This window comes from Parasteatoda tepidariorum, chromosome 9, assembly GCF_043381705.1.
Source record: "Parasteatoda tepidariorum isolate YZ-2023 chromosome 9, CAS_Ptep_4.0, whole genome shotgun sequence".
Lineage (NCBI taxonomy): Eukaryota > Metazoa > Arthropoda > Arachnida > Araneae > Theridiidae > Parasteatoda > Parasteatoda tepidariorum.
The window spans coordinates 83,593,379-83,611,979 of NC_092212.1; the positions used below are offsets into that span (position 1 = coordinate 83,593,379).

At 30.3% G+C, this 18,601-nt stretch overlaps 1 protein-coding gene across 1 annotated transcript in view; it reads left to right on the top strand.

The window, feature by feature from the left end:
- The first annotated feature begins 4,771 nt into the window (after positions 1–4,771).
- LOC107443005 (MIF4G domain-containing protein A) overlaps positions 4,772–18,601 on the top strand; it is a 41,240-nt gene continuing 27,410 nt past the window's right edge. The window contains exon 1 of the mRNA XM_016056737.3: positions 4,772–4,934. The gene's annotated coding sequence lies outside the window, so the exon portion shown is untranslated. The remainder of the gene's footprint in view (positions 4,935–18,601) is intronic.

Sequence of the window (18,601 nt, forward strand, 5' to 3'; positions counted from 1 at the left end):
TTAAAAAAAAACTGCTGCTCTCATAAAATTCAAACCCATGGATTCAGTTACTTTAGTCTATTAAATATTTTTATGAATGCAATTTATTGATTCTACTTCAGTCTGTCATAAATCTATTTTACCAGAGGAATATTTTATTGAATATGCTAGACTCCCACTGTCTTTAAAAACTGCTTAATTTTTATTTTGGATTCATATTCACGCGATTTTGAAATCTAATATCGCAATTCTCGTAAGAAGTAAGTTTTTTCTTTAATTAGTTACTCTAAAGGTGTGATATTAGTTAGTAGTAGGTAGTTTAATTATAAATATTAGTTCAAAAATTATGTTAAATATGAAACATGTATGGTTTATAAATTGATATCAATTTTCTGCACCTGAAATTTTCACTCTGTTTCACAATTATCCCTGTCATAAGGATTTAGTTATGGTGTATTGTGGTAGAGCCCTAATTTTTATTGGTGAAAAAACACTTGTCTAACTGACGCAGGGCTTGTGCTAAGGACTTCCAACTATCAACAAAAGTAATAGCCAAATTTCAAAATTCTTAGCCAAAGGCAAATCTTTTAAAAAATTTATACTTCAGGGGATAGAGTGTTCGCCCTCTAACGAGGTGAACCTGGCTCAATCCAAGCGACGACTGGTCCATGCGAATTTCACATCCGGCTTGCACCAACCACAGTGCTGACATGAAATATCCTCGGGTGAAAACGGATCATGGATTAGCGTCCTCTTGCCGTCAGGCTAACTGTGGGAGGTACTTGTGGTCTTCCTCTCCATGTAACGCAAATGCGGGTTAGTTCTCTCAAAAAGTCCTCCACAAAGGCAATTTTCTTCCAATACTTGATCCAGAAGTTCCCTTGTTTTCTGGATTGGGTTCAAAATAGCAAGGCTGCGGAGTTTAACATTCGTAGTCATGAACCCAAAAATTGGATCAGCTGTTCAAGGACAGTTATTAAAATAAAAAATTTTATGATTAATTTTTCTCCCGTGGAAAAATTCAAATCAAGTGTCAATTTTGCAATTGGAAAGGAGTAAAGCAGAAGGAGAATGAAAAATGTACGTCTTTTATTGTCTTTGAGAAAAAGAAATAGGAATTAGTTGTGGTTAATTTACAATAACTTCATGGACTAGAGCAGTAATATGAGGTAAACCTGAATCAACATTGTGTTATTGTCGCGAGAAAACATATTTTCTGCAAAAATGGTTGGTGATAACATGCATCTTGCTATTGCTTAATCTGTTTAGTTGATACTAACTGCGGGGCAAATTTTGTCACCCGATATCGCATTATTTGTATTTTACCCTAATTTGCTTCATGCTTTACATAATTAAACGGAAACTACTGTAATCAAATAATAAATGCAGGATTTGTTCAAAAAAAGTTCCTTTCAACCTTTTTTTTTTCAGATCAAGAGGAATATGTATTTTTCTTTTCGGAAAAAGATTCACTCGCCAAATTTTTTTTTTTTTAAACGATTTTATCACATTTAGCGAGGAGGCGAATACTTAGTGCTGGCCCTGCTGATGTAACGATTTAAAAACAAATTATTTTTTAATTTCTTATCAACTATTCAACCGATTTCATTAACATTTCGAATTTTAAAAAAACTCCACAAGAGGATATAGGAATCGGTATGCTTTAACAAAAATTGTAATCATTGTAAGAAAAAAACATTTTTTCTTACGTGAAATAATGTCTGATTAAATATACTTTATAGAAAGAAGCAAAAGTATTTTATTATTTCCTAGATTTGTTACACTCTGTACTTGGAGGGTAGAAATACAGGTTTCGTCAAAAAAAAAAATTTTTTTGTTAGTGACTTTATTCAAAACGAGCTCGCATTAATATAGTATATATGTTACCGTTATTGGCCGAAATCAAGAATATGTCGACAATTACATAGTCGATTTGGTGAATGTCCGAAATATTTGTTATATCCGATTTGATATTAATTTATTCCTTGATATTATTATATTTATTCGATATTTTAATATCTGCTGAAGATAGATTAAGAGAAACATCAGTGTTCGGAGTACTGGTTAAATGCATACTGGGTGGGCAGTGGCACTTAACTAGACCTAGTATATATTTCAGACAATTACCAAAGTGACTATGTGATTCACCGGTGGAAGTCAACAGCCACCCATTTCTGCCATTCACAGTAACATATTTTTAAAGGGTGTCTTTCAAACGGATAAGTACAAAACTCGGTTAATATCCAGTCATGAGATTAAATAAATGATAATCCCTTTTTATTTGATAAGCCACTTTTTTAACTGAAATAATCATATTCATATACTGTGAAACATTACAAGTTGACCTTTATTATCAAGAACCGAACTTATATTTTAAAAGAGAGCAAGACCTTAGTAATCAGACTCTCTGTATATCTTGATAGATTTAACATTCAAAAGGTTAAATTAATTTAATTTTTTACATAAATAATTCATTGACCCACTCACGTCGACTATAAGAAACGTTATCAATCAGAGGATTAAAAGATGAAATTGGTAACCTACCTAATTCTTTAGCAGTGGGCGGGATTATAATGGTTTGATTTATTTTATTCTGCAGTACTTAGTTCAAAATAAAATTGTATAGTTACACTTTGAACTAACAATTATTAGATATGTCATTAAACTAACATTTATTAAAATGAAATCCAAATAAGTCTGTCTAATTCCCCACTTGCCATTCGGATTTTGTTTGCTCGTTTCGAAGGCGTTATTAAATATATCGGCAGTTTCTTCTTTAAATTAGCTTTTGTGTTGACAAAAGTAGTTTCGAATCGATGAATTACGTTAGATAAAAGTTTTTGAAATCTGATCTGATCGGTTAAGAAATTTTCTAGGGGTTCTTGAATTCCGAAAAACACAATGACAACTCCTCAATTCTTATTACAAATCCTTATTTCCTATCTTTTTTTTCTTCCCCTTTCTCTTTGAAAAGACGTTAATTACCTTTGCCAAAACCAGCAAGTGAGGAAAGATTTGAATAGGAAAAAAAAGAAGGAAGAACTATATAATAATTCATTGTTTTGATTTCTACCGATTTCAGCTAAATTTAGTCAAAGGTTGTATAATCTATTAACTTTAAAGTTTTTTCTTAAAAATACAGGGGGAGGGGCGGTATCTGACCTGTACTGTGCTCATGCCAATAAATTAGCAGTGAATGATGCAATTTTTTTCAAGGAGTTCAAACTTATAAATTTTTCTTAAAACGGCGTTGATAAAGCAGCATAAATTTTATAATATATTCCACTTTTTTTTCTGTTTAATATTAAAATATAAAACAGAAATTAATAAACGCCATTCAAATCTTAAACAGAAATAAATATTATTGTCGCAATAATAAGTATACTCTTGTTTAGTAATTCATCTTTGCGAAATTGAAGTATCATTTTGCGTATAAGTATTTTTCTTTTCTTACCTTCTTCCGTTTCTAGGGGGAGGGGAACCCCTTGGTTTCAAACATTTTACAGGTAGGGGCCCGGTTTGTACAACCAGTAGCTAGTTAATTCAGAATTTAATGCACATTATCATTCCTCATTATTAAGTATGTTTTTGTTCCATACTCCATTAATTCTAAGTTGAAGTATCATTTTTGTTATAAGTGTTTTTCCTACTTCCATTTTTAGTGGAGGATTTTTAAATGCCCCTTTGTTTCAAACATTTTGAAGACGGGGTCAAATTTTTACAATCAAAAGCTTGTTAACTTAGAACTTAATGTACATCTTCGCAATATCAAGTATGTTTATGTATCATACTTCATCATTGCGAAATAAAAATATTTTGCGTAGAAGTATTTTTCCCTTTTTGTCTCTTTCTTCAATTTTTAGCGAGAGTTCTTCTAGTTTCTTAAGGGCCTCTTGGTTTAAAATATATTGTAGGTCGGGCCATGGTTTGTGAAATCAAAAGTCTGTTAAAATAATTTTATGCATATTATGCCGCCATTGTACGCATGTTTTTTTATTTAATTTTTTTTTTTATATAGATAATAACGAAGATGATATATCATTTTGCGTAGAAATATTTTTCCTTTCTTTTTTTCCTATTTTTAAAGTGGGCTGATTTGTTAGGGCCTCCTTTGTCTCAAAATTTTGGTGGGGCAGGGCCCGGTTTTGTGCACTCAAAAATATTATGAACACAGAATTTTATGCACATGCATTAGGCTGAAAATGCAGTTCCTTATTCATTAAATAAAATTCTAAAAAAATATTTTATTCATAATGCTAAGAATAAAACAAATTACGACAAAGTATGTTTGGAAGCTATATTGACTTTTATAAAATATTTTTTTTTCTTCTTTTTTTGTTCATATGGGTTTTGGCACGGGACCAAAGGGCGCTTACTTTTTCAGGTCTATGGCCAGTCCGACCCTGCAAACAATCCTAAATGACATTCTCTGCATCAAAAATATTTTTTCTTTATAAAAATCATTAAGAAAAACTCAATTAACAAATTAAGACTAATGTTTGAAATGTATTCAGATGTTTATTATTTTTTTTAATGAATTGATTTTAAAATTCCCTAGAGGAAAATAATTAAACGTTGTAATATTTATCATTCTGTGCCTACCTACCCCATATTAGAGGCACAATTCTTTAAGAACTCTTAACCGATAAAAATAAAGAATAAATAAAATTGCCAGAAATACTAAAATTCAAAAGCTTAGAACACTTTTTATTTCGTAGGTGTTTCGAACAGAGGTCAAGCGTGACGCGCCTGCACTAGACGACTTGTTTCGTTTTAGGGATTTTTTCGACTTGCATAGGGGAAAATGAGCTTTTCTTTGCAGTCGGATCGTAGGCAGCAGACGACACGAAGTATCTGAATGAACATGGCAGTGAACGTCAAACGAACGAATTTTATTTCTGTGTTTTAAATTATTTTGGATTATAGGAAACAAATCCATCGCTAATCGACTATCGGTAAGTTTGTTTTAATTTGATGGCTTCACTAATTCATAAATAATCCAATTGGCTGCTTTTAAATCGAGGAAGACCTAGTATGGTTCGGGAAACGGAGCAAATATCTATTTTTAAACTTCTGATTAGCGTTTCAATTTATATTTACTTCTTATTATAGCGTTTCAATTTATATTTACTTTAATTCACATTTGATAGCAAATGAAATTTATTTGAATTAAAAATGTTATTATTAATTGATTAAATTTCCTTATAAATTCATGTAAATAAAATTTTGTTTGAACTATGAACGAATTCTTTTGAATTACAAATAAAAATTTCAATTATTTTGGCAAATGTTATTTAGTGGAGTTACTTAACTTTTTACTGTAAATTTTTAATCTTTGTTTTAAATTTTCTAATTTAAGTGAGGATTTTTGAGCTTACTGCATTGCAATTACAACTTTTTTCCAATTTAATAATGTCTTAAATTAATTCTTTAAATTAATAATTCTTGAAAAAAAAATTATCGAGTTAATAATTTCAGATGAATTGCAAATAGTTCATCTTTGAATTGATTTAGTTTAAAATAAAAAATAAAAATTTACTGACAGTTTATCAGCACGATATTTTGGTGACAAATATATGATAATTGTGGATATCTCTTTGCTTTATTATTTTTTTTTAAAAGAGAATTAGCGCAGTTCCTCTGATACATTTATTTGAAATATAAGTTTATATAGTATAAAAAATATTATTTTGATGAATAATGTACAATACAATATATTATACATTATTTATCAAAATAATAATTTAAATCATTTTATTGATTTAAAAATTTTATTGCAACAGTTATATTAATCATTTTAACTGTAACATTCAAGTTGTAATTGCTTTATTGAAAATTAATTCTTTAATAATAAAATTAATTAATTAATATTAAATTAAATAATTAATATTAAATTAATTACTTAATATTAAATTAATTAATATAAATAAGAATTAATTAATTAATATAAATAAAGATTAATTAAAAAAAGAATTAAAGCTAATTAATAAAAAGGAATTAATTTGTTTTAATTCTTTTTCTTAAAAATATTTAAAAAAGTTGTGAAATAACAATTTAAGTTAGCAACCCATACGTTTTTTTTTTTTTTTTTTTAAATTTACTTTAGTAACAATTACAATATTTACGAACTATAAATACAATAAACAATGCCAACAATAGCTTGCATTTATTTAAATTCGGAAAAAATTTTCTGGCATAAGGATATATATTTATAATAAAATTTTTCTTATTTTATAAATTAGTCATGGTGGCTCAGAGGATAGAGCGTTCACCTTGAGGTGAACCCGGTTCGAGTCCCAGCGATGGCTAGTCAGTACGAGTTCCGCACCTGGCTCACACGGACCGCAGTGCTAACGTAAAATATCCTCATTGGTAGACGGATCATGGGTAAGAGTCCCCCTGCCGTCAGGCTAACCATGGAAGGTTTTTGTTGTTTTTCTCTCCATGCAATGCAACTGCGTGTTAGTTTCATCAAAAAGTTCTCCAGGGAAGCAAATTTCGACCGATACTTGATCCAGGAGTTCCCTTGTTTTCTGGATTGGGTTCAAAACAACAAGACTACGGAGTAGAACATAAGTAGTCGTTAAGTTCAACGACGGTTATAAAATATATCCATAAATTTAAATTTCAGTGTAGAAAGTGGTGAAAAATTATTTTTTCGGCTGTTCTACCTTTATAATTGTTTTAGTGAAAGAATTTCAAGCAAACTAAGGTGTTTGCTACGTATGTCAATAACTACTAAATTCTTTTTATTTTAACCAGAATATTTTTCCGAGTGGTAGTGTAATTTTACAAAATATTAAATTATGGGATCATCTGTAACTCATTAACCACCCAAGTGTCGAATATACTTTTTGAAAAGATTAAAACTGCTAATCTAATTATTTCGATTTTTAGATTGATTTCGATACATTCATGTTCTCCAAAATAAATTCACAACGTAAGTATTTTTATGTGACTCAAATCACTCACTAACTGTTGCGAAAACCCAACGTCAGCGAGAAACAGCTCAAGAACGTAAGATAAGATTTGATAAACGTAACCAGTGGTCAGAAAAACTACATTTTTTTTGTAGTTACCTACAGCGACAATTACTTTATTACAATTGTAGTTAACTACACTGTCCACTACAAACTACTGTCGAAATGTAATTACTACTTCGCTACTTTTAGAAGACAAATTTAACTGGAGAACTTAATTTTTACCAATATTCACAAATTGATTTTGAATAAAAAAAATTGGCTTAGCAGGGGTCTGTTTAGAAGAAATTTGGGTCCGTTAACGGACCCTTCACAAAATATCTTTTCATAAAAACGGACCCTTCACAAAATATTTTAACTTAAAAACGGACCCTTCACAAAATGATTTTTCTTTTAATCGGACCCTTCACAAATTTGTTTATCTTCATTATTATTTTGTTAATCGAATAAACCCTTTCCAGGGCAGAAAACAAGAAAGATGGATGTAAACGAATTAAGTTTTGTCTTCGGCAGACGATTCTTCCATTATTATTCCGAAATTAATATTCTGCGTTCAGCAGTATAGGCTAAATACCAAATATTTGTATGCTGCATCTCTCATTTAGAAGCAGCAATTGTTGTTTATTTTTTAAAATTTAATTTTTTAATTATAATTTTCCAGTGTTGAGCATAATCTTATATGTCTTTACAATTTAATAACTCCTTGAAAAATTTTTTTTTTTGCAATAACGGACCCTATTTGCACAAATTCATAATATTCATTTCCTGGTTGAAAGAATGTGAGTAATTTTTTCACAATTTCACGAAAAACGGACCTTTCACAAAATGTCTGGACAGACCCCTGCTTAGTTAAACATGAAGAGATATTAGGAAGTTATAATTCATGTTTACATTAAATAGTTTTTTATTCTAAAGCATTTTTTAACGAATTTGCTTTTCAAACTTTCAAACTCTATGCTTGTATCGACATTGATTTAAGAAATGCTAGGAAATTACCAAATATTTGTGATTTAAGTGATCAAACGGACCACCCTGAATAACTTTCGATCTAATGAACGGATCTCAATCTTAATGGTCAAGAAATAATACACTTATAGGAGTGCGTAACCTGCGACCTACCAGTTCTTGATGTGTGACCCGCTTTAGTACCTGAACAAAATTTTAAAAAGTGTTACCATTTTTATTATTTTTCAAAAATAAAAAATTTTGGAAATTTTGAATTGTGCATTTTCCGCGTCTCGCACCGACCACAATGATGACGTAAAATATCCTCAGTGGCTGACGGATCATGGATTATTAGAGTCCCCTTGCCCTCATGCTAACCTTGGGAGGTTTTCGTGGTTTTCCTCTCCATGTAACGCTAATGCGGCTTAGTTCCATCAAAAAGTCCTCCACGAAGGTATATTTCTCCTAATACTTGATCCAGGAGTTCCCTTGTCTTCTGGATTGGGACGTAAACTCAAAATTGGGTCGGCTATTCAACGACGGTTATAAAATCAAATAAAAAAAATTTGCTCAATTAAGATTTTGACACGCCAAATCTAAATTAATGTAGTTTTTAGTCTTTTTTTTTTTGGTGGTTATCGCTGCGAATTTCCAAAGTTTTATAAATCCAGATTTATTTAATACGAACATGATGTTTTTCAATCTTTTTCTTTAGCAATTCTTACTTTAAAAAAAAAAAAATTAAATAAATCTTAATATCTTTAATGTAATATTATTACAAAACACGAAATTCGAATGTTGTTCGAATGTAAACTGTTTACTATTGTTAAACATTGTTTCTATTTTTTTTTTTTTTATTTATTTCAAAAATGTTCTTAAAAACCGTTTAAAGATTTAAAATTCATAAAATCTCTTATAATTCACTGAGTATAAATGTCATACAGTTAAAAATATACTGAACTGAATTCAATCAGAATGTTGTATCTTACTTTGAGTTATAATACTATAATACGTTTTATTTTACATCGTTTTAGACCCTATACAATTTCTTTTACTTAAAAATATTTGGCCATTTTTTATTTATTTACTTTCTTTCAAGAACATTGCAGATAATTTATTTTAAGATACACTTTTGTGTTACGTGATGTGATAAAAAACCACTATCCGTTTGGTATCAGTGTTTGGTAAAAGTATCAGTTTGGTTTTCTTTTAACTTTGAATGAACATTTATAATTAATATTAATCTTTATTTATTACTAATTAAAAGAATTTAATTTTAAACAAATATATTTTTGTAAAAGACTTCAGCTTTAATAATTAAATACCTGATTGTTCTGGGAACCCATTTTAAATATGCTAATTGATTAGTTTTTTTTAAAATTTATATTCTTTTGAAAAGTTTTTGAAACAAGTCAAAATTGTTGAAAAAATTGTTGCATTAAAATTTCTTCCGAAAAATTAACCATGAAAGCTAAAAGTCTCCTCAACAACCACTTTTTTTAGGGCACATGGGCTAACATCTATATCTGTTACGAATTGTCAATTTAAATAATTTACATTGAATTTGGTAAATATTAAAAATCATCTTCAGAAATTCAACATAAATACAGTGAAACCTCCAGCAAAGACCAGCTCTATTTACGACAACTTTTAGGAGGCACGGAATTTTTTTCCATGGACTTAGTGTTGAAGAAAACCTATAGAAGAGACCATCGAAACATCTCCCAGCAAANAGTCTTTTTTTTTTTTTGGTGGTTATCGCTGCGAATTTTCAAAGTTTTATAAATCCAGATTTATTTAATACGAACATGATGTTTTTCAATCTTTTTCTTTAGCAATTCTTACTTTAAAAAAAAAAAAAAATAAATCTTAATATCTGTAATGTAATATTATTACAAAACACGAAATTCGAATGTTGGTCTTTAAACTGTTTACTATTGTTAAACATTGTTTCTAAATTTTTTTTTTTGTAGCTTAAAAATGTTCTTAAAAAACGGTTTTAAGATTTAAAATTGATAAAATTTCTTGTAATTCACTGAATATAAATGTCATACAGTTAAAAATATACTAAACTGAATCCAAACAGAATGTTGTATATTATTTTGAGCTATAATGCGTTTTATTTTAAATCATTTTAGATCCTATACAATTTCTTTATTTAAAATATTTATGTTGCTCAGTAAAATATTTATCTTTTTTTATTTTTTTATTTATTTTTTTACTTTCGTTCTAGAACATTACAGATAATTTATTTTAAGACACACTTTTGTGTTATGTGATGTAATAAAAAGCCACTATTCCCCCCTCCCCATCTTTATATTTTTTTAGAAAATTCTATTTTCGATAAATAAAAAAGAATAGATAAAAAGAAAACATAGTTTTACTTTGAAAAGTATCATTATAGTTTTCTTTTAGCTCTGAATGAACATGTGTAACTAATATTTATAATTAATTAATTATTATTACTAATAATAGTTAATAAATTAATTATAATTAATAATAATTAATTAATTATATACTATTTAAAAGAATTTAATTTTAATCAAATACATTATTATTGAGTGGGTCGTTCCTCCACTATGAATTTCCAGAATAAAAACAGTCTTTATCTTTTTGAAAAAAATTTATCAGAACGTTCACCTTTAAAGCAATATATTTTGCTGCCACTGCGAAGAGATTTTTGGTCGAAACTGAAAATTTGGCCCCTAATGTTTTATTTCTATAACTTAAATTATGATACGATGACTTCAGCCTTAATAATTAAATACCTGATTGTTCTGGGAACCCATTTTAAATATGCTAATTGATTAGTTTTTTTTAAAAAATTATATTCATTTTGAAAAGTTTTTAAAACAATTCAAAATTGTTAGTTTGAAAAAAAATTGTTGCATTAAAATTTCGTCCGAAAAATTCACCTTGAAAATTAAGTCTCCTGAACAACCACTTTTTTTAGGGCACATGGGCTAACATCTATATACGACTGTTACGAATTGTCAATTTAAATAATTTACATTGAATTTTGTAAATATTAAAAATCATCTTCAGAAATTCAACATAAATACAGTGAAACCTCCAGGAAAGACCAGCTCTATTTACAACAACTTTCAGGAGGCACGGAATTTTTTTCCATGGACTTTGTGTTGAAGAAAAACCTATAGAAGAGACCATCGAAACGTCTCCCAGCAAAACATTTGCACCAAATGTGGAAAAGGTCAAATAAGGGAACGCCAACAGAAGTGGCATTTCTGCACCAAAACAAAATTACTCTGAATTAATATCGTTTGCAGAAAATCATGTACCTTCTATAATAATTTTGAAGTCAATAAAGAACGATTTTATAGTCAATGAAAACGATTCTGAAGAACTTCTATAAACGACCATTTTACTGTAAAACGAAGAGTGGTCCCTTCCGAGAGGTTTCACTGCATTAAATAAGTCAGAAAAAGGACAATAAAAACTAGTATATGTGTCACCAAAAGCATAAAAGATTATAAAAGTACAAACAATAAGTTCCAGCCAAGCAGAAACTAAGTGTATGCATGATTACATCATAGATTGAGGCTAAATCATTGAGAGTTCAATTATTTCATTCATTTATTCTTGAAATATATGTTGGAAAAATAAAAAATAGACCTTCGTGTTAACGTTGACCGTAATATAATAGCTCGAACATCATGTCTTTAAGGGAAATTTTAATTCATAATTTTTCTTTATTCTTTTTTAAAGAGTAAAAAGTAAATACAAGTAATAAAAAGAAAGAAAAAGATATCGTGTCTCTAAAAATAAGCAGCACTGTCTTAAATCGTCACTTCAATCATTATAATAATTTTTTTTCTTTACGAAAATTCGTTTGATTGATCTTAGATGTATAATTTCGAAGTTAGGGGAAAAAACTTTAAAAAGGGAAAAAATTCTAAATGATGCCAGAGATAAGCGAGCATCGTGTCAGTAGAGTTTAAAAATAGTAAGCAGAAAGTTTTCTTCCTCACTTCATCATCACGTGATGATAAAATTACGTCACTCTACCAACTTCGATCAGTTTTGAGTTTCTCATCATTTATTTTTATCGAACTCTCGAATTTATCATTTATTTGCTCGAACTCTCGATGCTCGATGTTTCGAAAAACTTGTCATGTCAAAAAAATATTTTTCCCCTCAGCCTTGCATATCCACCTAATATTAATTTGAAATTTCTATGTCGAAGAATTTCTTGTCAAAATCTTTTTCTGTCGAATATTTTTCGAAGTAAAAAATTTTTTTCTGTAAAATCACCGCGCACCAACACTCAACATTAGAGTCTTCCAAAAAAAATAAATAAATAAATTCAAAAAAAAATACTAATCACGCATTAAAACATTTCATGAACATGGAAAGCGATGACTGGCAGATATTTTTCGAACAGAAAAATTTATAAACAATTTCGAAAACGATGTCGATAGGCCACGATGGTAGTTTTTTTTTAAGAAACTCTATTAATGTAATTTTATTGTAAACGATTTTTTTTCATATTAAATGGATCATTATTTTTGAGTTTCTTTTAAAAAACAAGTAATATAAAAAATAAAAAAAATTAAAATCATTCCTACTTAAGTCAACAGAAATTTTTTTATTTTAATGACTTTTTATTAAATAATAAAGAGAAATTTCTCCCATATAAAATTAGAATTAATGAATTAAATTTAATGAATGAATTAATATTTGAAAAACCTGTATTAACATAAAGAGTATTTTATTAACGATTAAAAATTTGAACAAGATATATTGAGAGTGGGAACTAATAGTAGAAATTAAATTAAGTTATCATTGCTGCATTTAGACTTAGTGTCAACTATTATACAAATGTATTTATTAGTACTAATTCTGATGTTCCATGATTCTACGTTATAGAATTTTTTTTTTCTTCACATTTTAGAACATTTTTGATACTGAACTTGTTATCTCGAAATTTTTTTTAAAGTCCCTTCAATTTTGAGATATCGAAAGTATACTGTAATAATTTTATAACTATATTTAAATGAATAAAAAAAAAATATCAATATTTTATCGATTTCCAACCATTCAATTTTTTTAATAAGCTATTTTTTAGAAGGCTCAGCTTAAAATGCCCATTTCTTTGTTAAAAAAAAGTTTTCAATTGGAGATTTAAGAGAAAAAACGGTTTGTGTCCATTAAAACTTTTTCAGAAAAGAAAAAACAAACTTCAAAGTTTGAAATTTTTGAGGAGCAAGGATTCGATTGAATTCGTAAAAATTAAAATATAAACGATTGTTACAAGCATTTGTTTTATAACTTCTAAAAACTTCAAAACAAAACTTACAATTTTGGATGTTGAAAAAAAAGGTAAAATATTAAAAACTGGTTTGACAAGAATTTTTCATCAAAATTCTTTCCCAACCAATATCTCCTCTCTACACTTTTATTTGTTCTTATTATCTCTACATAAACAGGAGCTGATTTTTAACAGCACGACCCATTTTCACCCTCGAAGACAAACTATTTTCCAATCTAGTGATTTGTTTAAATTTTAATAATCCTCGAAATGCAGCAAGTGAAAAATGAATGCATCCTTGTGAAAAATGAACAAAAACCGTTCTTCCCTCTTGATCGTCAGCTGTTGTTGACGTATGCCATTTAGGCAGAGGAGGGGGGTGATTGTTCTTGTTTTCCAGTGGCGCCATCTATGGCCAAGAATTCGACTTCTGACTCACCCATACGTCACACCCCTTTATAGGGCAAACCCATTCATTGATCCACAGATCGTAATTTTGACCTGAATCAGAGAACTATCAATCTCCAATTCAGTACCCCCAGAGGTACTGATTTGTTATGGGAACATGGTGGACTTTGAGACTCGACAGATTCAATGTGCATCAGTCACCATTTACTACACGAGGGAGTCTTCAGCATGTAAGAAAATGAGAATTCATGGGCCTGGAAAGCCTGATTGGTAAGGCATTGGGCCCATGTCTAAGAGGTCATGAGTTTGATCCCCGCTGGCCGAAGAATCGTGTAGTAAATGGTGACTGGCGTACGTTGAATTTGTCGGGTCACAAAGTCCTCCATGTTCCATAACAAATCATATCTTTGAGGGTTCTGAATTCGAGAGTGATCATTTTCTGGTTCTGATCAAAATTGAGATCTGTGAATGAATGAATGGATTTATGAATGGGTCCACCCTATAAACGTGCTTTGACGTGTGTGTGGCTAANTTTAATACATATCAATACTTTAATTTTAATACATTAATATACATCTTAATATATATTAATTTTTCAAGTATTTCCCCTCTTCATCATACGTATATTAAGTTGCTTAAACAGTTATCGCAAAAGCTTTTAATATTAGATATTCGGATCTTGTTTCACGTTTTTTGATGACGTTAAGATCATGAGCTAAATTCATGAAAAGATTTTGCGTTAGATAAAATATTTTTGGAATTTATTTTTTATCGTGTCACCTGTTCCAATATCGCTGAAGTCATTCACTTTTAGTTGTAGTAGCATGTTTAAAATAAAACGATCAGTTTTTAGGAACATGATCCGTTACAAAATTTGAAAAAAGAAAAGTTACTTTAACTCCCAACTTATTATCTTGCTTTTTAATTAGCTTTATTGAAACAATACTTATTTCTGCACGCTTAGTCATAAAACGGTTATTTTTGGTAATTGTTACTTATTTACTTACTTATAAAATTATCTTTTTTTTCCCTTTTAAAGACTTGTTTTATTTCCTTTATTTTCTCTTTTTAATTATTATGATTTCTTTTTGCTGTTGATGATGATTTAATGATGTGATTTCGAACGCATTGGTCAAAACGTAATGACCTTTCAACAAAAGATAGGGTATATGTACTTTGTGCGATGTAGAGTAAAACGAAGAACAACGTGAATTTAGCACAGATGGATATAGAAGTAAGAAACAATTGGACATTAACAGACAGAACATCTGTTAATGTCCAATTGTTCTTACTTCTATATTCATTTATGCTTAACTCACTTTGTTCTTCTCTACATATTTAGAATTCAAATTACAGACTTGCTTTTTCTTCTTCTAAAATCATTTAACAGTGTTCTTCATCTTCCGAACGTGATTTTCGGGAATCTTTTTATGTTTAGAAAAATTTTAATAATTTAGTTAATGACCTATTTAATATCCTACCGTTTTCTAATATTTGGAAATCTGTTTTAATTTTATCTGTTGTAATTCGGGGTTCCCGCCAAATGCCCTCACATCTATTTCTCATAAGTATACTTTCTTATACGTTATTCTACTAAGTTTAATTTTTAATTATTTGCATTTAACCGTCGTTGAACAGCCGACCCAAATTTTTGGGTTTACTATTAATGTTCAACTCCGTATTCTTGTTATTTAAAACCCAATCCAGAAGACAAGGGAACTCCTGGATCAAGAATCGGAAGAATTTGACTTCGTTGTGAACTTTTTGATGGAACTGGCCCGCATTTGCGTTACATGGAGAGGAAAACCACGAAAACCTCCCGCGGTTAGTTTAATAGCAAGGGGACTCTAACCCATGATCCGTCTACCACTGAGGATATCCGCACTGTGGCATAGCCACCGAGACTGTGGTCGGTGCGAGCCGGGTACTTAATTCGTATGGACCAGCTATCGCATGGATTCGAACCCGTTGCACCTCATTGAAAGGCCAACGCTCTATCCCCTGAGCCACCACGGCTTTTCCATCGCGATTTAAAATTTTTAAATGAAGGTATAATTGTGATTAATTTTATTTGTGCTATCAAAAAAAAAAGAAGAAAAAATGAAATTTTGAAATAAATTACAGCTTGTTAAATTGATGCATTTTAAGTGCGATATTCCAGTAAAATAACTTCCAAACAAGGCACTATATGTTTTTATATTGATCCCTCTATGGAAAAAAAAAAGGAAGAAAACATCGCAGGCATATTTAAAGCATACTCTTCGTAGCAACCTTTAGAAATACTACTATACTTTCTTAAGAATTGTTTCCGAATTTATTTTGATTTAATGCTCATTCCGTTTTCCATAAATTTTAAACTATTTATTGGCAGGTTGTCTTTAGATTTTATAAATGTACGAATATTAAATTCAAACGGTTCCGAATTGAGCCATTTTAATTAAATGCACATTCCGTTTTCCATAAATTTCAAATTATCTGTTCACAGGTTGTCTTTAGATCTTGTTGTTGTTGTTGTTAATTTACGTCGCACTAGAGCTGCACAATGGGCTATTGGCGACGGTCTGGGAAACATCCCTGAGGATGATCCGAAGACATGCCATCACAATTTTGATCCTCTGCGGAGGGGATGGCACCCCCGCTTCGGTAGCCCGACGACCTGCGCGCGAAGTCGAGCACTTTACGGTAGCACAGTTTAACGAGGACCAATACCGCACACCCTCGGTTCCTACGCAGACTGATCCAAGTGAAGTGGTCACCCACCCGCACACTGACCGTAGTCAGTGATGCTTGACTTCGGTGATCTGCTGGGAACCTTGTCTTAACGATCAGTCCACTGCGGGACGTCTTTAGATCTTATACATGTACGAATATTAAATTCAAACGGTTCCGGACTGAGCCATTTTAATTTAATGCACATTCCGTTCTCCATAAATTTCAAATTATCTGTTCACAAGTTGTCTTTAGATTTTATATATGTATGAATATGGAATTTAAACGGTTCCGAATTGAGGCGTTTTAATTTAATGCGTATTTCTTCCTCCATAAATTTCAAATTATCTGTTCACAAGTTGTCTTTTGATTTTATACATGTACGAATATGGAATTTAAACGATTCCGAATTGAACCATTTTAAATTAATGCGCATTCCATTATCCATAAATTTTAAATTATCTGTTCACAGGTTGTCTTTTGATTTTATAGATGTACGAATATGAAAATTAAACGGTTTCGGACTGAGCCATTTTAATTTAATGCACATTCCGTTCTCCATAAATTTCAAATTATCTGTTCACAAGTTGTCTTTAGATTTTATATATGTATGAATATGGAATTTAAACGGTTCCGAATTGAGGCGTTTTAATTTAATGCGTATTTCTTCCTCCATANAATTATCTGTTCACAGGTTGTCTTTAGATTTAATACATGTACGAATATGGAATTTAAACGGTTCCGAATTGAGCCATTTTAATTTAATGCACATTCCGTTCTCCATAAATTTCAAATCATCTGTTCACAGGTTGTCTTTAGATTTAATACATGTACGAATATGGAATTTAAACGGTTCCGAATTGAGCCATTTTAATTTAATGCGCATTCCTTTCTCCATGGATTTTAAATCATTTTTTCACAGGTTGTCTTTTGATTTTATAGATGCACAAATATGGAAATTAAACGGTTCCGAACTGAGCCATTTTAATTTAATGCACATTCCGTTCTTCATAAATTTCAAATCATACGTTCACAGGTTATCTGTTCACGGGTCTTTAGATTTTAAAGATGTACGAATATGCAATTTAAACGATCGATATTTAGAAGCATGAGTCTACTGTTTTTTTTCTCTCTTTTTTTATTTTTTTTTTTTTATATATAAATTTTAATACACAATTTCCCTAAATGCATCCAAAAAATTTATGTATTTCATAGTTATGAGAAAAATGTGCCATTTATTTTAACTCACTATTAGAAGTGACACACAGACGAAAAAATAAAATTTTCTTGACCTCCAACAAACCGTGAAGAAAAAACTTCCAAAAATATGAAATCAAAAAATGAAATAAATAGAATTCAAACAATAAAATATTTCTACTATAGTTAGAATGGCAGATAAACTTCGTTTACGTAATTTACTGCCGTTATCTCAACACACCTGTTTTTGTATTTCTCCAGATGGGGAAAAAAGAATGGGGAAAATGGTCATTTCATTTTATTCATTTCCGGATGAAATTTGTACGAAAGTGATTGCCATGTCTGCTAGAATGACATTTATTGTTTGTTGAATCACGTGATACTCTACGTGATTAGTTCGTTTTCTCCCGCGTTGCGTTGGTATGTTTGTGTGAGGAGGAAGCTGCTATTTGGGACTCCGCCAAACCACGGAATTTGGAATCTTTTCACAATCTGCTGTTTGGGCAGGGCATTTATCCAAAAAGTCTTAACTTCCCAGTAACCAGAGGGCATCTGTAATAGAATTGAGTAGGCTTTCTAAAAATTAGGCAAACAATCATCCGAATTAATAAACAAGTTTCAAAATATAATCTACCCACTACTTGCTATCACTAACACTAACATATATAAATGTTAGTGAATGTTTGATGTTTGTTGACATTTATAACACTAACACAGTGGCGTAGCGAGCTTAACTCGCGCCCGGGGCACAATACCCTTTTAGCGCCCCCCCCCCCCCATTCGAAAACCATATAATATAAGTAAAATATATATGGTTTATACACTGGTTATCATAAATTAAGGAAAAATCACAAAAATAGCGATAACTCTTTCAAAAGTAAGCCAAACCGTGCAAAATTTGCATATGTTGTCCACTAAGAGTAGCTGAGTAAAATTGCAATATGCAAATTAGTGGCGCTGCACTCGGCTTACGTCATCTGCCTGGAGCATAAAAGTCCAAGTTTGAGAGAAAGCACACAAATTTTACTGTGATTGCGACATTGAAAATCTGAGATAGCCAATTCGTAATAATGACCTCTAGGCATCATTTGCCTGAAGAACTACGATGGAGAGC